General features: G+C 41.5%; 1 protein-coding gene across 2 annotated transcripts in view; it reads left to right on the forward strand.

Moving 5' to 3' along the window:
• CTNNA2 (catenin alpha 2) overlaps positions 1-22,336 on the forward strand; it is a 3,064,502-nt gene that overhangs the window by 1,559,972 nt on the left and 1,482,194 nt on the right. The window lies entirely within an intron of this gene.

Below are 22,336 nucleotides of genomic sequence, written 5' to 3' on the forward strand. Positions count from 1 at the left end.
ACATCACATCTGTTTAGTCTTGTGACATAATCATGTGACCTCAGCTTCAAAAGTCTGTGATCCCGCGGAGGATCCAGTCACATGACTGTAAGGATGTAAAGTCACAAGGATGAACTTTACCTGCAGCGATGTCTGAAATATGTGGACAGAGGTTATTTATAACACTGCTTTATCATTTCTGAAGATTGTTTTGCAGCAGTCTCATAAAGTACTGCAGTTATACTACACTAACTGTAAAGAAACCTTCCCTATTTTGATAAAGAAAGAACATTTCCTTTGCATGCAAATGGTATCATCAATTGTGTGTAATGCAGTCACTACTTTGGGGTTGCACAAACAGAAGAGTAGTCAGGAAAGCCAGTGTCTGGTAACAGGAGGACACAGATGGATTCAGGGAGTACACAGAGGCGAAGTCAGGTCACAATCCAGGGTTCAGAATTCCAGGAAGCACATAATAGATTCACGGAGTAAACTGAGACGTGGTCAGGTAACAGTCCGAGATCTAAAGCCAAGAGGTCATGACAGGAACAGGGGGCGAGCATAGAGGAGCCAAAACAACAGTCTTGGGTCAAGATACAATAGATCAGAACACTAACAGGAACACAGGCTATCAACACAACAACAGAACCAGAATGTACGACTGGCAAGGTTCTGGGGAAGCATGCTCACTAAATAAGCAGAGCAATTACCCAGAAGATGGAAGAGCTGAGAAGAGCTGAGTAATCAGCAACTCCCAGAACCAGCATGGAAACCTGCGCTGTCAATCAACCTGCCAGCCAGAAGCCCAGTAAAAACACAGCAGAGCATCTCCTAGTGTGCAAGATACTCTGCACAGAGGAATCGTGACATGGGGCATTAGAATGTATAGTGCCTCTGGTATATACAGTATATATTATACAGATGTATTTGAGATATATATATATAAACATTCTGTCTTTTATATATTTATATATATATTAATATTCAGACACACACACGCACATATATATATATTTTTTTCCCTAGCACATCCTCTTGTATCCTTAGGATAGACATTATTATCTGTTCAATCACAGTCCGACACCCGGCACTCCCACCGTTCATCTGCTCCCAATGCTAGAAACGTCAGAAGATGGCCAGAAGTACTCAGTTCAGAAGCTGCCCCATCTTCTGATAGTGGCGGCGGCTGGGTCCTGCACATCCACCTCCCATGATCTGAAGAGGAGGCACATGTTCAGTACCTGGCCATGGCCACTATCAGAAGACACGGGAGCTCCGGAACTAAGGATTACCGGCCACCTGCTACCGCCACCGGCATTGAGAACATCTGATCGGCAGGGGTGCCGTGTGTCAGATGCGGGCCAATCAGAAATTAATGACCTATCCTAACGATAGACTATCAATTCTAAAGTTGTGGACAACCTCTTTTTACATTTCTGTCGTTAGCTGCCGTGGCTTCATCTGCAGTCTACTATCACACAGTAGGGCTTCTATAAGTCAACAACTTTTATGAAACTAAATTTCAGAACAAATCAAGCTCCGTGTTTTTGATCAAAAGCTCAAATTTTAGATCCTTTTGGCTGATGTTTGAGTATGCAATAAAACATCATAGAAGTTGAATACGCGGTAAAGTGCAATCAACTGAAAAAAACAACCGGGGGCAGAAGGAGTTCTATCTGGTTCCTAATATTTCTACTGTCTGGAATCAGATGCTACTGAGGACGATCAGCGTAAATAGAAATTCCAAAAGTTTTTGTGGTTATTTCAGTATACCCTTGCTGGTTGGAGCATGTTGTTGCCTGATCGTTGAATATTTGGTTACTGGACAGCAACTTGATAGCGACTAGTCTGTCTCAGATAACTAAAGGTTTATCTTTTGGACAATTTGGCACAGAGCTGCTAAAGGTTGGATATGCAAGTGTGGCTCCCCTGAGGCTTCAGTCACCACAGGGTACTGCATCTCCCTTAAGATGTAGTACTCATCCCGGGTAAGGAGAGGTTAATCGCTGGTGATTCTCAAATTCACACACCACAAACAGTTAGGTGCTTTCCCACCGGGGGATGGCATGGTGTAGATATGGGGGTGGCCATCACGACGCCTGGGACTTCCCCGGTCACTAGGACAACCACCTGGTGGGCGGACACCACTGGTGGCGTCATGAGAGAAACCTCCACCATCATCTACCACCCTTTATTATTCACCTCGGGGCCACGAAACCGGGCAGAGCCACCTGTGACATCCCCCTGACCCGACATCATTGGTCCGTTGACAAGTAAAGTTAACCCCTTGCCCTGTGGGTGCTACACAAGTAAGTTGAGCTTTACTAAAAATCAGATACTTACACCTTGATATAGCCATTTCCTTGATGGTTGGTGTTAAGCCATTTCTCTTTTATGGCGATGCTGTGGCCCTTTCTTTCTATGGATAAAGACAATTTTTCTCTCATCAATAAGAAATTAAAATAAAATAGAAAAAATATATTTATTTTCTGCTTAAGTGCTTTGTAACCATTCCCTTTTGCTAAAATTGCACTCTTTTTTGTAATTTCTTTTATTTTTGGAGTCATAAAGTGACCAAAATGTGTAGGGCGTATTCATTTACAATTCTTAGGGCAGGTCTAACAATAAATACATCGCTCGCTCCATCTGTGTAGTAAATGTATTGCCAGAAGCCGCGGCATGGTCCATTTATTTATAACAGTGATTTGCCGCCATGCATTATTAAAGACGCAATGTGAAAGATATGTCTTCTAGTAAAAGCTGAAATACGATGAGACCATTGGTGCTGGGAAAAAAAGAACAATATTTCATATTTTCATGTGTTACTTTTACATTTGTGGATTTTTTTATGCGCAACTATAATTTACTTATTAAATTTTCTTTCGAAATTCAAGATTAGATGGACTCTTAGAAGACCTATAGGTGACAGTATATAGACATTGCGGAAAATCCTGCAATTGGAGTGCTTCATAATATAAGGATTTATGGAGATCTTCAGAATTAATCTTTGAGATACAGAAAACCATTAGTCTTGTGTCCCTTTGGAAATAGGGGAACCAAACATCATTTACTATAAGGTTCTCACTCTAAGAGTTCGGTTCCACCTGCATTTTGCATGGAAGAGTGTAATTTGATAAAACATAGGAATGTGCTCGCACCAGTGCAAAATTATGGGGCAGTGTCCATCTGCGATTGCTTTCTCTTGCCATATTGGCCTGGGAAATGGATCACACCATGCTGCATTTGGCAGCAATTCTTTGCTCATGCACCCCCATAAAAGTCTATGGGAGTCTGTGAAATCGCACTGCACTCACATGTCATCTGACTGCAGTGCAATGTACGCAGAGACAGGGAGACAGTAGAGGAGATGGGGAGAAAGTGTTCCATCCCTCTTTCACAGCTGTGATACAATCGCAAGATCACATCACAGTCGCATGACCCTCAGCTGACGTCGCAGCAGAGGGTCATTAGCATATCGCTAGAGATGCTCTTGCATTGGAAGATATTCGCAAATGGAACAAAAGCCTAAGGTTTACAAAATACTTGGGTTTTAGGGATCTGGTCATGATAGTCTTTCCTGGAAGGCTTACTACTTTTACCAAAAAGATGACTACATATTAGAGATGAGCGGACCCGTGGAAGTTCAGTTTTGTGGGTTCAGTCAGACCTTAGATAATGTTCTGTTCTGGACCCAAATTTGGCCCAAACCTCATTGGAAGCCACCGATTAGGTAGTTCGGCTCTCCGCCCACATACAGCCAGTCAAAACCAGAAAACTTCTGGTGAGGGAGGGCAAGTTTTTTTGTTGTACACTACATCTGATAATGTTGATTTTACCTTCAGTGCGAGCCATTCAGAGACCGCATGTGGCTCGCACTTGGACGAGCACCAAGCATACCCAAGCCCAGCGATGCTCACTTGAGTGGTTAGCATATGTAAAGCACCTATACTCCGAAATTGAATACTAAATTTTTCTGTACGGTCTGTGTTCAATACAAAAAGAATGATAGATAGTCGAAGATGACCTCTCTTCTTCATGTGCCATAGGTCAAGTGCAAATATGGCCTTGTGCACAATGTATCTAAAATTTAATTACGTAGTATATAGAAAAAGTCCAGCTCACCCAATGGAGACGGCTAAATGTTTCATCGGTGCACGGAAAAGAAAGCAGAATCCCTCTGCAGCAGGACGTAGTGTAGAAAATTATCCAGCATCCAGATCAGTAGATTGGTTAAAAATCAATTTTCCTTTATTCCAAACTTCATAAAAGCATAAAATTCTCCATCATGATGAAGAACGCATCACAAGGCGTGTGGCGTGTAAGGTGGACGCGTTTCGGACAAAAAACTAGTCCTTAATCTGAGACAACCAACAAAATTTAATTACGTGTATGATGCAATTACAGACTCTTTCCCATGGCCATTGGGTCATCATTTCGAAGAAAATATTCTTGAGATGAGTTGGATAAAGTAGATTTTCATTCTTAGCTCCTTTTGTGAGTTTTCTTTATCACTTTCTGTATCTGAGTCATTTGTTCTACATACTTTTTCTTTCTTCTTATACTGCCGGCACTTGGATTGCTTTCTGCCATTATAGTTATTACTGACATGTAATGACCCTTAACAAATGTATGTCTCTTGCATATCATTTGTCATTGGAATTCTGTTCTTTAATAAATTCTCAAATGAGCCGAAATCTTCATGACAAAATGAAGACACATTATTACCTATTGATTTATTTTATGAGAGCTCCATTGTAGAGAATATATTGGCCTGGGAGAATTATTGGATCCAGGACAAATCACCAATAGTGTACCATGGAAGAGAGAAGACCTCATAGCAGATATCAAAATAGGTTTCCCAATATAGGACTGGGTTTTGCTAACCAGAAACAAAGGGCCTGCTGTTTGTATCCCTCACCACACAATATTTATAACCTTTGAGTCAAACTTCTTTATAGGTATGGAATCAGCTACAGATTCTCCCTAACCAATAGTTGTTACGGTCGCCTAGGGGCGTGGACCTACTGGGCCATACACAGGGATTGTCTGGCACAGCAACACGCAGCCTAAATGCACGACTGCCAGAAAGCAGTGGTGATCAGCTTTTATTGACTGGTATAATCTCTTAGGCCGGCGATACACGGGACGATATATCGTGCAATCGCATAAGCGATCGCACCTGCCCCCGTCGTATGTGCGTCACGGACAATTTGTTGCCCGTGTCGCACAAAGTCGTTAACCCCCGTCACACGTACTTACCTCCCAACGACCTCGCTGTGGACGGCGAACATCCTCTTCCTGAAGGGGGAGGGACGTTCGGCGTCACAGCGACGTCACACAGTGGCCGCCCAATAGAAGCGGAGGGGCGGAGATGAGAGGGACGTAACATCCCGCCCACCTCCTTCCTTCCGCATTGCCTGCTGGACGCAGGTAAGCTGTGTTCGTCGTTCCCGAGGTGTCACACAGAGCGATGTGTGCTGCCCCGGGTACGAAGAACCTCTGCGCGTAGAAGGAGGACCGACTTTATGAAAATGAACAACGTGTCAACGAGCAACGATAAGGGGAGTATTTTTGCTCGTTCACAGTCATTCGTAGCTGTCACATGCTACGATATATCTAACAATGCCGGATGTGCGTCACGGAATCCGTAACCCCGACGACATATCGCCCGATATATTGTAGCGTGTGACGCCGCCCTAAATGTCCAGTGCTGATGTGCTTAGATGTGGCGGCACGGATATGGTAACTCGGAGTTGGTGGTATGGATTTAGTAGCTCAGACGTGTCAGCATGGAGGTGGTAGCTCGGATGTGGCAGTACAATGGTGATGGCTCAAATGTGGCAGCACGAAGGTGGTAGCTCAGACGTGACAGCATAAAGCTGATGGCTGAGAGTAGGCTCTAGGAAGAGACAGGTTAGGTACCCTAGACTGATACTAGGACACAATAGCAGAACTAGACACAGTAGCATAACGGGACCTGAGAACTAGCAACGCATTAAACTAATGAACAACGTTGCTCAGGCATCTCCCCAAGGGGGAGGTGATATTAAGTTCCTTCCAGGGTGAGCTGATCTCCAGGAACGCCGACCCTTTTAGAACAGGGCGTGGCTGCATGTGTACCCTATGGGCACTCCCAGATGGACTGTGTGTGGACTGGAAGCAGGGGGAAGCCGTAGCAGAGCTCAGGACAGGTATAGAGCAGATGGAGCCGGGAGGCAGGAGAGAAGAAGGGCACCCCCGCCTGCGCCTGGGATTGGAGATGTGCGATGTCACTGCGCTAGGACTGGGCATGGGGTACATGGGGCCACAAGGCAGGTGAGAAGAAGGGCGCCCCCTCCGGGGACCCGGAGTGTGCAGGGATGCTGCGCTGTGACCGGGCGCTACAATAGTAAAATAGATATGACCAACGAGGGTAGGACCTTCTCAGAAAATATCCAGAAATATTACCATTAAGGACTCACTGTGGTAGTATCCAGAACAGGAGAAGTCAGGTAGTTCTGGCTCCAACCCTTCCCCTCATGGCTTGAGTGGTTTCCCATTGGTTTCTATATGTTACACGAAGTCTACATCAATTCTCATGTATCCACCACGTATATGATGACATATTCGACCCATGAAAGTAGAGCAGCAAGGTATATTATGTCTTGCTTCATCACTTTACTGGCCATGTGACCGGACTGAAGAAGGAGCACAGAATTGAAGCTTGACATTGTTCATACCCGGATAGTGCAAGTCATCAATGAATGAACAAGAATTAGCTCCTGGTAACATGAAAAGCCCAAAGGATTCCATTAAAGTCAAAGGGTTTGAAGCCAAGCATTGCAACTTTTCCTGATCTGGAACCTTCTGAGATGGCTCTTCAGTGGCAGTTTGCATATGCACGAATATGGGTATGATGTTGATTGAAAGACAAAAAAAAGATGAAAATTTCCATTGAATGGAAACATTTCACAATCAATTCACTGCTAAAATATTATAAGACAGCCAGAGAAACATTTTCGGCACTTGGTGCACACCAGAACCATGCAATGAGCAAACACTCGAACCAAATGTATAATGTGATGCTAAACTTGGAAAATTTTGGACAATTCAGTGAAACAGAAAAATCAAGTTCCACCCAACATCTTTAAAATCCTACTTATAGATTAATTCTTTAAACTTCATGGGAGAAAACTGGGTGCAATCAGGACAGCGGCCATTTTGTGTTTGCTTATGCTTCTACAGGTCCAAATGCAGCATAATATAAAACTACTTCCCTTTAAGTAGTTTTACCTAAACATCATGGTAACCAAATAAATTCAGAATTGTCTAAGTACAAGGAGGACAAGGAGGCAATCTCCATAGACTATTATTGAAGAGAGAATCTAGGTGGATCCTACTCCTAAATACACAATGACCTGTGGGTTTTAATGAGAAAAATGACCTGTCTGTGTTTTTCTGATTCTGTATTGTTTTGCCGATTATGTATTGTATTTCATATGTAGATATTACTTTGACAATTATGTATTTCATTGGTTTTTATGATGTTTAAGTAAAGCCACTTAATGTGCACCAATCACCAGGATTTTCCTATATAACCTAAACCCAGTGCTATACTGGGACTATCAGGCTGATTGTATATATACCTTTAGTTTTCAGCTATGATGTATAGGTTTTGAAACATAAGCAAATAAAGTTTGTGAAATGTACAGCTTTTTGATTGACAGCAGCTGCTGAGCATCTAATAGCTGGAGTGGGTATACAGTTTGACAGTGATTCCCGCTTCCCTTCCTGTCCATCCTCCCTCTATCTGTTATTTATGCTAATTCTATTCTAGAATTGTTTTACTAAGTGGCTAGAAGGACCTGTGCTGATGTCATACCCATGTGACCAGAAGGGGCAGGGCCTCAGTCAACAGAAAAATAATGTTTGTCCTGATATCAGCTATGTTGGCTAAGGTCCCACCCCTTCTGGTCACATGGATATGACATCAGTAACGTCCTTCTAACCACTTTTGTTTAACCACAACCATTAGAATTAGCATAAATGAAAGATAGAGGGAGGAACAACAGACAGGGAACAGAAATCACTATCAAAACCCACCCCAGCTATTAGCTACTCGCAGCTGTTGCCAATCAAAAAACTGTACATTTCACAAACTTTACTCAGTTGGATTTTAAAAACTATACATTCGAGCTGACAACTAAAGGTATATAAAGAAAGAGCATCCAAGCGCCAGTATAGCACTGGTTTTAGTTTAAGTAGGAAAATACTGGTGATTGGTTCTCTTTAAGAGGAAGAAGTTTACCGTCATGGTGCATTTCGACCCATTGAAGTGTTGAGGGGAGACATTAGGGGTCTCTCAAAGTCTGACTGCTCTTTCAGATTATAATGTCATATGTCCACGGGTGGGAAGAAATAACAGACTTAAATCGGTTATGAGCTTCCTTTCATGACAGACGCCAAAGAAATTCTGCTCGTTTATTGTTCACAAAACTTTTATAGTTCTAGATAAGAAAAGGGTGTAGACAAAATATGGTCCAATCAAATATCGCAGGTCGGGCTCAGGCCGTGTAGCAACTTGCATAGTCTCTACTGGATTGGTTGTTTCAAACTTTGGGTGATTTCAGTCTCCTTATCACCTTAGGTGTTGTCCACGATGCAGGTGCCATCTGTGAGTTACATGTGCTGGCATTTTGTATTAAGGAAAATCACTGAATGTATGTGTTAGTAGAAGACAAAAGCATTCATAAATATCTATGATAGGCTACATCAACTAAACTACGTATCTGGGTCTGTGAAATGGCTGAATTAAGTATTTCAGGTTACTCAATTCTTACCCTCAACAGAAGCATGGGCAAACGCGAAACAGCCGTCATCCTTAACTCAGCCCACTTCATCCCATGATGTTTTATGGATTGTTCAATAAATAGAATTTTATTTATATGACTGCAACTTAATTTGGCTGCTTCACTGAATCTACAAAAATGTTATGTCTGTATAAGTTTAGATTTTGGATCCAGAATTTTGCAGCTGGCACAGTTTAGAGCTTGATGAGACCTCGGAGTGGCAGATTATCAGAATTTCTTGCCAGATTAAAAGAATTTTTATACTGTATCGAAAAGTTTAGATTGATCCTATTGTGTGACATGTTCAAAGTTTTAGTCTCTGTGTTCTCTTTTTCCTGAATCTGGCATCCATCCCGAATTATGTCACTGTGAATGCTGAGAGAAATTTTGAAAACAGTATCCTTTCACCACCACCCACGTGGAGCGTATGAAATGCTGATTGATTACATGGAGAGTGTCACTCGGGCTTTCTTATGAAGTCTGGATGATTTGGCATTTGTATCACTTTGCTCTGTAGTTCCTTGGTTACCGGGATAGAAGTACTTTTGTCTAATATTACGTCTATTGTAAAGGCTTCAAAATTGTGTCTTCCCAAGATCTTACTAGTTGCGCGAAGTTTATTTTTCATTTCTAGAGCCGACTGGAAAAATGTAAGGGTTTGACAGTCAGCACACAAGTTTTGTGCAGACCTTGTTCTTCTCTCTACATCTATGTTGTAGGATTAAGTCATAACATCTTTATTAAAGAGAAAACCCCAAAAAATCTATATATACAGTATGTCCACCCATATCCTATCCACCGCCATTAACTTGAGAACGGCGACAGCTATAAGCATAGAAGTGGTGTCTAGGTATAGTAAAGTAGCCATGTGCTATGCAATGAAACCATCTATAGCACCACCTGGTGGAAAACAACGGAGTTAGCATTTTTATCTCGAAAACGGAACAAGATAGAGAAAAAAAGTGATTTAAAAAATTGTAGGGCTTCATCAATTCAATATGAATCGACACCTTGCATACAGAAATGCTATGATATGAAACCCATGACCCCCCCAAAGCATTGAATGCTGGTCTTGCATATGGCGCTCATTTAACTTTGATGCTCAAAGTGGCCACCGTCAGCTGCAATGCACATCTGGACTCTGGACAGCATACTGTATCTTGCTGCACGTTGTGCAATACGGTAGGTGACACATTTGCACAAGCATCTGTGATACGTCGTCGTAGGTCCTGCAATATTGGTGGAGGGGTCACGTACACCTGCTGTTTGATGTGACGTGACCTCACAGAATGAAGTCCAATGGGGTCAGGTCAGGTGAGTGTGGAGGCCACTTCACCCAGCCACCATACCCAATGACTTGTAGAAAGGTCTTCATGAGGTATCGCTTCACGTCTGCAGCCTTGTGAGTTTTACACGTTCTAATCATAGCATTTCTGTATGTAAGGTGTCAATTCGTATTGAATTGATGATGCCCTACAACCTTGTAATTCACTTTTTTTCTCTATCTCGTTCCATTTTTGAGATAAAAATGCTAACTCCGTTGTTTTCTACCAGGTGGCGCTATAGATGGTTTCATTGCATAGCACATGGTTACTTTACTATACCTAGACACCACTTCTATGCCTATAGCTGCCTCCGTTCTCATGTTAATGGCGGTGGACAGGATATGGATGGACACACTGTATATCGCAACAGCAAAATCAATTTTCATTTTCAGGGTTCCATGAAATAAATTTCTTTTGTTTATTGAATATCAATCCATATATTAAACCATCAGTGTGGGGACAAACTCTGTTGACCGTTTTCAACCATGAGGTCTTAGTCGTAATGTAATGTTACGACTAAGACCTCCCGGTTGAAACCGGTCCACAAAGTTTGTCCCCACACTGACGATTTAAAATATGGATTGATATTCAATAAAAAAAAATATTCCATAGAACCACTGGAAAATATTTTCTTTTTCAATGTGCTTGTCCACTTGTGACCAACGGTCTTTCAGGTGGTTGATATATGCGGGTGCGGTAACATGAACAGCTTGGTAAGTTTTTCCTTTTTTCTTTCTTGGTCTATGAAGATAAAAGATCAACATAGACCAAAAAAATGAAGAAATAGGGGGTCTGGTAGATGTAAAAAGTTAAAGAGATTTGTTCAATTTTTGGAGCTTATTGGAAGTAGGTTCTGTTTCCGTGTTTCCAACTTGAAAGCAAAGTTTCTGCCTTTGAATAATTTTCAATTTCCATACTAAAACACCTGATGAAATAAAGACAGATTTTTCTATCTGTTGCATTTCTAGAGACAAATTGGAGGCATTAAGAAACTCTATAGAGAAATTGAGAACATTTATGGCTTAGGAGGCTATGCATATGATCTTTTTATGTAAAAGCTCCCAGCTATTTAGGGCTATGTTATGGGGTCAGTGTTAAAGGTGTACCAGTAACATTGACCTTGAAGGTCCCTAGATCAGCTACATACAAAATTACATTACCCTCATTCACAAATATACCTATATAATAATTAACTGGGAAGTTTATTAAATGAATGATGAGATGCTGACTTATTCTGTATATCTGTACATAATGAATTAAGTGTAATCTGTCAGCTACTGCCTTTACCGGGAGGTTGAGGATCACACCTACACAAGGGCCCACCAGGGTGTTTGCCTCTTAAGGCCCCGTTACACGCAACGACATCGCTAACGAGATGTCGTTGGGGTCACGGAATTCGTGACAAACAGCCAGCCTCGTTAGCGATGTCGTTGCACGTTACACATACGAACGACTGCTAACGATCAAAAATACTTACCTAATTGTTGACCGTTGACACGTCGTTCTAATCCCAAATATCGTTGATGCTGCTGGATGCAGGTTGTTCATCATTCTTGAGGCAACACACATCGCTATGTGTACACCCCAGGAACGACGAACAACACCTTACCTGCGTCCTCCGGCAATGAGGTGGCTGTCACTTTCTTTCAGCTGCTCTCAGCGCCTCCGCTTCTATTGGACGGCTGCCGTGTGACATCGCTGTGACGCCCCCCTTAGAAAGGAGGTGGTTCGCCGGCCACAGCGACGTCGCTAGGCAGGTAAGTCTGTGTGACGGGGACTAACGATGTTGTGCGCCACGGGCAGAGATTTGCCCATGATGCACAACCGACAGGGGCGGGTGCTTTCACCAGCATGATGTATGATCCCTCTTTACTTTGTAGGACAGTCTGAACCTTTATGGGATAATTAGATATCTTGTTATCAGCTGTAGTCTGTGGTTTTTTCGGGCAACAAATGCTTAACTTTCCTACAGCACCCCCTCAGGGGAAATTAAGTATTACATTATTTTCATCGAAATCAGTAAACAAGTGACACTTGTTCCTTTTAAGATTGGGATTCGGAGTGGAGAAAGTATGTCTGGTAACTTAAAATTCATTAGTAATTTATTTTAAAAAAATAAATATAAGAAAATATAAAAAAATATGAAAATTAAATCTAAGAAAATACAGTATAAACAAAATAATAAGCTGTAAATATCCAGGTTTGTACCTTAAGAGAGGTATAAAACCAATATTTAGGTTATATTCTTGATTATATTTATTTACTTGATTTTTCATTCAGCTTACTTTATGATGACCTTGAGTTATTGGTAGGTCAAATTCTATCCCTATTCTTGCTCAACGGGAGACAACATAGACGAGCTTCCATTAACGGGAATGTGGGATATAATGCTGTTTCAAATTATAAGATGGCATGGTGAGAATCATCTAGATAGTTCCCGCTATGTTTCTTTTCAGGCTTTTATCTTTCAGTATTGATAATTCAGGCCCCATTGAATCTATAGTGTACATTCAATCAAAAAGGTGACAAAGTATCCAACAGGGAGGCAGGAAGGGGGGATGAATTGTTGGTTGAGAAATACATTTAGGATCAGTGGTGTGGAAAATAAGGGTCCTACATTGTCCCGAGATTAACACAAAGTAATAAAAGGCCCAAATTGGTCTCCCATATCATGAATGCCATTTGGCATTGGAGGGAGTGACATCACACACATGTCAATAATAAAGGTATTATGGACTCGGATGTTTGTGGATGACACTAGATAATGTCAGCAGCAGAGATTGTAAAGGGGGATTTTAAGGATTATTCAGATACCGAGTTTTAGGAGACGGGATTTAAGATGAGATATAACTGCGAGGGTTGCTACTTTATCACCATATTTTCTATATTGTTGTCCGACATTTTGACATAATTTAATATGCTGTAAAAATCTTGCTAATTCCTATTTGAGCTGATACACAAATTTTCCTGGATATTACATAGGGAAAGAACGCAAAAAGATGGTCAAATTTCAGTCAACATTAAGCCCTTTTGACCTGTAGCTGTGGGACACTCTCTATGCTTCGAGGAAACTGGAAGACTGAGTTAGAAAACAATCAAATGTGGAATAAAATGATAAGAGGCTGTAGAATACCATAACTGATTTTTTTCAATAAATGTTGCAATTATGTGCCACTTAAAATATCAATTATCTTATTTCAGCACTATTACCTTTTATCATGCTGTAGCAGCATTTCCTCATTGCTGGACACAGCTTGGATGGGGTTAATCAACAACATCCTCTCTCCTGACTTCCTGTGTTCAATTACTACAAATTCCATCATGCATTGCATTGGCCTCTAAGCAAGCACCTATTACACCCACTCAAAGTCCACCCAAACCCCTTACTTCTTTTCTTCCTCTATCTTCAACCTCCTGCATCTTGTGACACAGCCCAAGCACTGCCATGTGCGTACACTTACACCAATGTCAGATCAGAGGCCAGCACACTGCTCCCCTTACCCAAGATGATGGACGTGGGAAGCAGTGAATATTCATTTTCATAAACAGTGAGCACATGTGATTGCTCAACAGGTGCAGTAAGCTCTGATGGGGTTAATCAACAACTTCCTTTATCTAACTTCCTGTGTTCCGTTACTACAAACTCCATCATGCATTGCATTGGCCTGTAAGCAAGCACCTATCACATCCACTCAAAACTCCACCCAAACCCCTTGCTCCTCTTCTTCTTCTAGCTTCAACCTCCTGCACCTTGTAACAAGTGCAAGCTGTTATGATTCAGGGACCAAGGAGGATCAAAAAATGCAAAATCCCAAAAAGGTAACAGAGTGGCTGGAAGCTTAACGGACTGCAGACCTAATCCTTACACACAACTAACAGTAGCCGTGGAGCGTGCCTACGATGACCTGGACGCCTCGACAAAGCTGGAGGACTAAATAATCTCACAGATGGAGATATAAGAAAGCTAATCTGCCTCGGAGTAGTCCCCAAAGATAGATAGAAAGCCCCTCACATGTAAAGGCTACGATGATATAGAAAAACACAATACAAAGCCAGAAAAGACAGATTTCAGCAAAGGTGAGGCCCAAACTATCGTTATAGGAAAGGATAGGAAAGAGCAACTGTCTGCAGCTGTTAAAACCTTAATATATACCAGCACTTCTGATATGGAAAAATTCTGAGGTCCCTCAACCTCTCCCCCACAGTATCAGCACTCTGATGTTACTGTGATCCAAAAACACTAATACAGATGAGGGACTGGTATTGAGCAGAGCTGGTTACTGAACACACAGGAGACATTGACCACCGGTAAGTAACAAGAGAAAACTACTCAGTTAAATAGTCCAATCTGACCCTGATTGCCAGTCCTCCACAGGTGTGTGGCTTTCATTCCACACATCAACTGCATTGCCAACACTGACCACAAGAGGGAGCCCCAAACTGGAAAACGTATTCACAACAGGAAGCACTGCCATGCACGTTCATTTACATCAACATAAGAGTCAGGCATGCTGCTCCCCATACCAAGGATGATGGGCGTGGGGAGCACTGAATATTAAGTTCAATAAACAGTAACTGCAGTAAGCCGGCGGCTGGGTGATCACGTGTACCCGCTGTTTAAAGAAGTAAATATTCACTGCTCCCCAAGTCAATAGCACCACAAACCTTTCAGGGACGGCTTCAGTGCAGATAGGTGGGTAGGATTATGTGGATGAGGAGTAGTTAATATTCATCTCCTTAAACAGCGGGCACGCACATTCTTCCCAGCACTGACTCCTGCGACTCTGCACTGCCATAGTTTGCCCAACAGGTCTCTGTGCTGCAATGCATTTTAGCTGGATGCGCGCCCTCAGATGCACATCCAGCTAAAGCAGATGCTGGGATCTGTGGATCCCTATACTGCGCTCCCCAATCTTAGGCTGTGCGATGAAAATACCATCCATAGCACAGTCCATCTGGGTGAGTGGCCACATGATAGAGAGATTTCATGTCAATTTCTAGAGCCTAGAAATTGACACATCATCACCGGACACCAGTGGTCAGCGCAGCTGTAGTTCACATCATTGGCACTGAGCTGCATAGATAGTGCCGCTGCTAAGTGTCTAAATTGATAAAAGAAGATATTCGACAATACAGTTAATACAATACAATTAATTTATTGGTCACTGTGCATGTGCAAAATGCAGTATATAAAGTAGTGGCCAACCAATTTAAATTATAAGAAAGTATGGCGGAAATCATCAGGACCTGCTATGTTTGTTTACAAAGTTTTATCTTTTACTATGGATGGTTCAGACCCCACTGAAGATGTAGAATTAATTCAATCAAAAAGGTAGGAGAGGATTCTTTACTGTAAAAGCATTACAATTTTTGGTTTGAAACTTTACTAAGAGTTTTAGCCAAACTAAAGCCTCCCCCAAAAGGAAAAGACAAAGAAAATTTCCATTCAACAGCACAGCTTAAGTTATTGGTTTGCTCGGTGACAGTCAGACAGGATCTCGATAAGCGTAAGAAACTACATTAAGGGTCTTTCGTCCAACCAATCACTTCCCTGAGTTTTATAGACAAAAGGTAAGAACCCAAAGGAAATTGTCTGTGTCACGGCGTCCATCTCCCATATCACACAATCAACAGCGCGAGAGATGACAGTACAATCCAAAGAACATTTATTCCAAGTAAATCAAGATGATCCATAACATAATCCACAAAACCGAGGGTAAAAATAGTAAAGAAACATGAATATAGTCCAGAAAGCGATAAATAAATGTCCCTGTCTCTCTGAAAAGCCACAGCTTCCCTCAGAGGTTCAATCTTCTTCCTTCTCTCTTCAAGTTCCCAACTGACTGACTGAATCTCCCAGGTAAGCAGAGAGTTTACAGTAGGTTGAGCTCACGCCCCCTCCCCCGACTTAGGAACAAAAGGCTGGCAGGGGAGGAATTAAACCTGCAAATCAGACAATGTACAGAAGCAGTACAAATAAGACAGTGAACCACGCCCAAACATTAACCCACACAAAATGGTATACAATCCACAATATTCCACCATCACAACCTGAAGTTGGCATTCTTATCTTTTGGAGACCATCTGATTTGGCAGAAATTCCTATTAATGTTTTGTGGTTTTGTTTTTTTACTTTAATGGAAGCTTTCTCCATGTTTTACCCTTTGAACACTTTAGACAAAGGTCAATATTGAATTCTAAGTTCATGTACTATGCCTGTCTCTTTCCACGTATGCTTTTAATACAAAATTATTTGACACTGAATTGCTTTATCAGAGTGCTTATCAAAATGTTTAGTAGATTCTAAAGACCTGATGAGGCTATTGTACTTACTTTGAAAAATCTGTGTCAAAAATGGCTGTGTCATTCTTTGTGAAAATGTTCCTGTCCGAGAAACTCAAGATGAAATGCTCATTTTAGAAGTCCAGCTGAAAATTAGAGCAATTCTAACTTGGGTTTTTAGAGAAAGTTAACCGGCTTCATCAGGTTTAAGATCTCTATTCTATTGTTTATGCAGTTTGTAGAGATGAGAGAATGGTTTGAAATTAGAATTTGAGACGTTCACAGATTTTTGGCATGAAATTCCATTTGCTGTGACTCGAAAACACTCCAAAGCTTCTGAGTAGTCCAGAAAATGTGTATGACCCGATTCTCTCTTCCCCACATACTTCTTTACTGCTTTCTTTACACATATACTATCGGTGATTTTTTTTTTTAATGTTTTATGGCTTTTTTTTCTCAATGATTAAAGTATGAGAACTGACATCCTCTGACAGTTGAAGTTCACCACAATTTGGCTGCTGCATTCCCCGCCTAAGCTTTTATACTGGCTATAATTGTCCATCCTGATGGGTTGTGCTATACAATGTGATACAGTAGCTTCAATGCAATATGTGAAAATCCTCCTTATCTCTAGAAGTCTGTATTTTAAAAATGTATTTTATGTGATTCTTAAATGGGTTTCTACAGGGTAAAGTCCTATAATGTCCTGAACACAGTAGCAAAGTACCATATTGGTAATATGAAAGTCTCTGTCCCATACTACATATCCATCCCTATAAATATACATGACCAGTCCACATCTGAAAATCCATCTGTCACGCTAGGTACAGGGAAGTATCAAGCACACAGTGAAAGGGAAGGGAAAGCCTATGTCTAGGGAGAGAAAAGATTGTGACCTCTGTTATGAATATGTTTTCCAGTTTGGGGCTCCTACTTGTGGTCAGTGCTGGCAGTGCAGTTGATGTGTGGAATGAAAGCCACACACCTGTGGAGGACTGGCAATCAGGGTCAGATTGGGCTATTTAACTGAGTAGTTTTCTCTGGTTACTTGCCAGTGGTAAATTGCTCCTGTGTGTTAAGGACATTCTGTAACCAGCTCTGCTCACTACCAGAACTCCTCTCAGGTAAGTGGTCTTTGGTACCTCTGCTGTTTGTTTTCCACTTTCTTGTTGTTTTTTCTGCTTTGATACTAATGCTTGATTAATATTTTGTCTGTGTGGAGTTCTTGGTGGAATGGGATCATTCCCTGCTGGGAGTGTCTGTATACTTAGCTCCATGAGTCTGCAAGATATTGTGTTTGTCATGCTTGGTATTAATTCAGTCCCTCATCTGTATTAGTGTTTTTGGATCCCAGTAAAATCTGAGTGCTGATACAGTGGGAGAGAGGTTGTGTGACTTCAAGATTTTTCTATATCAGAAGTGCTGGTATATATTAGGGTTTTTTATGGCTGCAGACAGTGCTCCTTCCTATCCTTTCCTATAAAGATAGTTTGGGCCTCACCTTTGCTGAATCTGCCTTTTCTAGCTTTGTGTTGTGTTTTCTTTTCCGTAGCCTTTTCTTGTGGGGGGCTATCTATCTATCTTTGGGGACTGGTCCGAGGTAGATTAGCTTTTTTATATCTCTATCTGTAAGAATATTAAGTTTTCTGGCTGTGTCGAGGCGACTAGGTCATCATAGGCTCGTCCCACGGCTACTTCTAGTTGTGTGTCAGGATTAGGTCTGCAATCCGTTAAGTTTCCAGCCACTCTGTTACCATTTGGGATTCCGCATTTTTCGATCCTCCTCGGTCCCTGAATCATAACAGACCTCTGACCGACCCTACTGCTGGTCTCTGGGGGTCCCTCACCGCCCTAGATAGGTTCTGGACTTATGCGCCAAGCTGGATACCTGACCCTAGGTATCCCGAGTGCTGGTCCCTGGGGTCCCTCACCACCCTACATAGGTTCCGCACTGATACGCCGAGCCAGATACCTGACCCTAAGAATCCCTAGTACTGGACCAAAAATAGGGAACGGGTGGGGTGAGCTCTTTATCAACCCCACTAAACACTATAGAAGACACAAGGGGGACACACAGGGGGAAAAACATGAACTGCTTATCATTAGATGTCTAAGGGAGAAGTTCAGCAATGATACCACAGAGGAGTACAAGCCCCCTGCTTGCAACCTCGGCTTGAAGGAACTGAAAATATCACCAGCACCAGTCCAAGGGAAGAAAGTGGTATTTAAACAGTAAGGGAATACTGACAATCAACAGCTGGGTGGAAGGCGAGCTCCTGCTGGGTCCAAATGGGAAAGAGATGAATCCAACAGGAAAGCTACTTATACCATTGAATACTGACAGCAGGAAGAATGGAAAGTCAGGGAGCTTTCTGCACAGCCAAACACTGTGACATTCTATAACCACATGACACACCCGCGACACAACCACTATATATCCTCAAATAATTAATACAATTATACAGATTCCGATAGACCAGTTGGTTATTTGGTAAATAATTATATTAGCCATAAAATCAATGTTTTCGCACTCTCTCAGAAATCCAGTACTTAGTACAACTCTATAATGCAGCAGGCTTATCCCACAGACTGAACTGAAGCTTAAAAAGCAGAATTTTTTATTGCTTGGTGTTGACTGAAAGTCGCATATCTCTAATCCTATTTCCATAATTATACCTCAATCCTGTAGACACAAAGTAATCCTTTGTCTCAGCCAATATATTTCATTTTTATGACTCTAGTCATTTTTTTTCATGCTGGCTGCTTAAGGGGAATAAAAAATCATGGCCTCAGACAAGCAAAGTCTTAACAATATTCTCCAAAAAAAAATAGCAGCAGTGATAATAACACTACAGATTATATATAGAAGTGTATTACAGGCTTGCTGGAAGGTAGAAGGCTCCTTTTTTTTAAGAGCTTAGGAAGCTAATCACATTTGGATGGGTAATTTAATACGGAGGCCAGAGGGTCCTGACCTCGACATTTGGGTCTTTTGTTTGAGAACTTTTAAGAAAATCAAGATTGTTACTATCATGACCCCAATGGGTAATGTCACTATGTGCCTAAAATTAAAGAGAACCACCTATACAACGCTTGGTTCCTCTTCTCATATGATATGGTAATGAGGCCAGGCATTAGTCACAAGGGCATTAGTTCACTTGGCTAGTCGGCCCCCTTAGCATGTAAGCACTCCCCTGTTGGCGTCCTAATATGCTAAAGAATGCATAGTATCAGAGGGTGATCGAACTCACCTCTCTACCTGCCATCGCGTCCAACTCCTGGATTTTGGCTCAACACGAATATCTTGGACTTTCGGTCATGCGCACTATGAAGCCGGGTGTACGCATCCTGGCTTCAAACTCGTGTAGTGCGCATAACCAAAAGTCTGGGATCATGCACATTGAGTCAAAGTCCAGCGTTAAACGCAGTGGAAAGTAGTGAGGTGAGGCGACTATTATCTGACGCTGCGCATTTATTAGCATGTTAGTACACCCAGAGGGGCGTGCTAACATGCTAAGTGGGCCAACTAGCCAAGGGAACTAACGTTCTTGCGACTAGTTTCTGGCTTCATTAGCATATTATTTGGAGTCTTTAGAAATACTTTTTCTAAAGATCTCTTTATCTATGCTACTATAGGATGGGACTGCTAGGCAGGGAATAGCAATATGTACACAGAACTGCTTGTGGTTCTGGGTGCATATTGCCCCTAACAGGTTCACTTTAAGGGGAACCTGTCACCAGTTTTTTGCCCTATAAGTTGCGGCCACCACCACTGGGCTCTGATATACAGCATTCTAATATGCTGTATATAAGAGCCCAGGCCATTGGGTATAACATTAAAATCAATGTATAATACTCACCTAGAAGGTTGCTTCGGTGCACAATGGTCCGATGGGTGGTACAAGTTCTCTGGGACCAGCACCTCCCCTTTTGCCCATCTAGGTCTTTCTTATTCTGAAGCCACGGTGCATGACGCGTCTACGTCATACACACGCGCCGGCATTGAGGTCCTGCACAGGCGCACTACAATACTTTGATCTGCCCTGATTTTTTATTATTGTTTTATTATCAATGGAGCAAAAGGGGGGGGGATTTGAACTTTTATGTTTTTTTATTTTTTCATATTTTTTCAGTCTCAGATTGTAAGTATCAAAGCTAAAACATCAATATAAGAATATATGCACTGCAGAGAGATCAACCTACAAAAACAGGGAAGGTAGAAGAAGTATATTAGAAAAGTGTTAGTTAGGAAAAGTTAGGACAAATGAAAGGCAGTCACATTAGTAATAGCAACTCCTCCAGTACAATAATGTCTTGAATTCTTCACAAAATGTTATAATGCATCCTGAGATCCCTCTATATAGTTATAGTTATGAGTCCTAAGCCAATGCAAGTGGGCAAGTGGGTCCAGGGCATCAGCCAATCTTACACCCCCAGTCCAGCAGCTATACTATTATTAGTTTCCTGTTGGCCATTATGAATCTGGCTGTGTTTTAGTAATTTTCTTAGAATATCCTGTTTATATATTGTGATCAGAAATCATGCTCCTCTCGATTTATGGGACCAAGTTTCCTTTCATGAATCAGGGCCATAGAGTCTTTTTTTTTCGTCACAATTTTTATTTAATAGTGCAATGACCTTCAATATAAAATAGACAAAAAAATATTCTATCCGGACACATCTGTGCTTGGATGTCACGTTGGGTCCCTTTTTTTTCTTCTTCTTTACGTCTGTACATTTTTTTTTTCTTTGGGGTTGATGCTTCTCTATTAAATTCTACCAGGATCATCTGATGTGTTTTGAATTGCAGGCTGCCTAAGGGCAGAATTATAACAAGGCCAACATTTCACAGGGAACAAGATCAATATTTAAAGCCTTAGCATTTGGAAAAGCTGTTGCAGCTTCTAAAGAGACATTCTGAGGGACCGGTTGATGCTACCTAATGGGTCCTCGACCCTCAAATCACAATGAAAATCAGACATTGCACAAATTGCAGCTCAACTGTATCACCAGAATATAAAAAGGCCCAATTAATTTTAGGTAAAATAGTTGTTTTTCATATTGAATTATTAATATATTCATATACACTGTTTTATGGATATTCTTATTTTTTTCTAATTATTTAAATAATGATAATAATATTTTTATTATTATTGACATTATTATTATCATTATTATTAGTATCATTATTATTATTTTCAATGACATATATATTCAACTTTAATTAAAATTAATATTTTTTTATAACTGTTTCTTTTTTTCTATATATACATATATATGGAAAAGGAAGAGAGATCCAGCAAATATCAAGAGGTCCGGTTGGCATAAAACTATGAATTTATTGGTAGAAAAATTAAAAAATGTAACAAAGCTGTAAATAATAAGTTGCAGGAAATAGTGCATTACGGACAAAGCATTTCGGATAAAGCTTATACTGTATTTTTTGGACATAAGGCGCACCGGACTATAAGGTGCATTAGCAATGAGAGCCTGCTAAGGCGCCTGGTTTTATATATAAGGCGTACCGGATTATAAGCCGCAGCGCAATATGTTCATGACAGCTGCGAACAGGCCAGGGTGCAATTTGGAGTTCAGGTGAGAGCACCTGAGATCAGCCCGGTCTGTCTGCAGCTGTCATGAACTGAACCACAACCGCCGGGGAATCAATCACTCGGTGCTCGCGGTACAGTCTAAGCTGCACGCTGGAGCTCAGGTGAGAGCTCCGGAGTGCGATGCAGGTACCTGAATCCAGGCCTGGCATTAATGGAGATTCCTCCGGTAGCCAGTCCGGCGCTGCTGTTATGTAAAGCATTTTAACATGCTGTATATAAGAGCGCAGGCTGCACTATAGAACATAAAACCACTTTACTCACCTAAACCGGTCACTCTCCGGTGCTGGTTGGCCAGATGGGCGGCGCTGTT

Source organism: Anomaloglossus baeobatrachus, chromosome 1, assembly GCF_048569485.1.
Source record: "Anomaloglossus baeobatrachus isolate aAnoBae1 chromosome 1, aAnoBae1.hap1, whole genome shotgun sequence".
NCBI classification, from domain to species: domain Eukaryota; kingdom Metazoa; phylum Chordata; class Amphibia; order Anura; family Aromobatidae; genus Anomaloglossus; species Anomaloglossus baeobatrachus.